Here is a 2,287-nt window from a genome sequence, read left to right on the forward strand (position 1 = left end):
GGGGGGGGGGGGTGATCATGCAGATGAATCGGCAAAGATGAGTGCTGATGGGGTTGAGTTTGAAGGTGTCAAGCGTGCCAAATGTGGCTGATGAAGTCTTATTTCTTTCTTTTGTTTAATTTAAGACTATGCTTTGTTTCTTCTTTTTCTGAATTTTGCTTTGCAGTGTTATAACAACCTTGGTTATAAACTCGTTTGCTAATAAAATCTATCTTTAGTATCTATATATTTATGGGTTTGAAAAATAATGATTGATAGATCATTATATTTTCTTGATGTACGAATGAGTGAGTAGTATATGCCAAACGAAATTTCAATACCCTCGGTTTCTATAAGTGATTTATAATTTAATATTTGTATTTGAGATCTATGTAGTTTAAATTTAGTTACGAAAATATAATTGTTTATGTTGTTATGTTAATCTAGGCAAACACATTTAAAAAATAAATAAAAATGAGACAAGTGTAACCTGTTTTCATTTCTTGGTCTATTTTACATTTTGCAATCGCTTTCGTTGATCAATTTAATTTAAGAATTTGAATATTTTTTCTTATTGGAATATGTGTAGATCAAAATATAATGACAGCTAACTATGTAATGTGATCTTTGTAATCTTTATAGAAACCAAAAAATGATAATATCTATATATTTACCACAGCAATTGGTAAATAACAAACCAATTCAGAAATATTTCAAATTCTGAATTCAATTTACAACTACTATACCGGATTGATCATCTGGTTTTTATTTAGTTATAGTAGAATTAGTTTAGAATTTCTCAAGTTTGCCGTGTGATTTGAGAATATGTATTAGATGATTAGTTAGCATTGCTTAGGACTAAGTTCTTTAACTCATTCGATCAAAAACATAATAATTATAATTATAGGTAGACATCCATGAATGATTAAATACATTAACTCTTTATATAAGCCAAAAATAGAAATTTTGCCGAAAATAATAACACATGTTGATATCAGGATTCGAACCCTGGCCAAGAGTTTATGCAAAGGCTACTCTACCGATAAACTAAAGACACACATGGCTAATATATGACAAACACTAAATATATATATGAACCGCTCGGTAAGATTTAATTGCTTCTTCTTCATTTTTAACGAGGGAAAACTCGACCCTTCCTCTTATATATTTCAACTGCCTTTCAATCCAATCTCCTCGCCATGGCTGATAAAAATCCTTCTTCCTCTGTTCGAACTAGGATTCAGAGGTTTATCGAGATTGATAACGCATATGGAGAACACTTCCAATTCCGATCGCGAGCCCCGTTCAAGTCGTTTGATGAACGTCTACAAGAAAGTCGATTCATATTCTCCGGGACCGTCCCACCAATCGGGGGTTACTCTCGGCGTCATCACAGCCACGAAGCCACCATCGGGTATCGCTCTCTTTGTCTCCGAGGTTTTCTGGTTCAAGGTTCTCTAGATCCTAGGAATCGTCTTTTAGAGGATGTATTTAGGGTTATTGATAACATAGGGTGGTGTTACGCGGTGTTGCATGTGAACCCGTTCTGTCCTAGAGTTGTGAGAGAGTTCATCTCTAACAAACCATTCAACGAGGATGGAGCTCTTATTCGGGGATTTGTGTACCGTTTCTCCCCCACGGTGATCAACCAATTGATGATGACACCGTCTGTTGAACACTCCTTTCAGTGGAAAGACGTTGTGCTGAGGCAGGCAATCACACACCTCACCAGGGGTCAATGCTCTGGATGGACGGGATTCAATCTAAATGCTCTGCTCAATCCCTTCCAAGTTTTGTTCCGTGTGTGTGAGCGTAACTGGCTTCCAGGTCCGGATTCTGATTTGATGATGAAAAGCATCTCCGCCTCCTGTATGCTGTGTCCAAACGCAAAGAAATCGACTTTGGCCAGTTTGTGTATGAACAAGTTATCGACATGGCCCGTGTAACAGATTTGGAGACAGGCTTGATATTTCCAAATCTGATTTATCAGCTCTTGGTGCTTCAAAAAGAAGTCCCTCTTTTACCGGGAGATGAAGAACCTATTGGAAGAGGTCTCCCCATCTATGGCTCAGAAAGTGGAAGGAATGAAGGAAGTGGTCTGAGGGGACGTAGAAGGCTATGTTAGTGTAATAGCCAAGTGTTTTTTTTTGTGCAAAGTCCATCGTTCTCTCATGAACCACCATTGGCTCCCATTGGTCGAACCCATTGGAAGTAACGCCGCATCGTCTTGATATATGGAGTCATCCTATAGATTCCACTACGCTAATCCATTCATCTCTTACCTCAACCCACCACAAGTCTCTCTCAT

Source organism: Brassica oleracea, chromosome C5, assembly GCF_000695525.1.
Source record: "Brassica oleracea var. oleracea cultivar TO1000 chromosome C5, BOL, whole genome shotgun sequence".
Lineage (NCBI taxonomy): Eukaryota > Viridiplantae > Streptophyta > Magnoliopsida > Brassicales > Brassicaceae > Brassica > Brassica oleracea.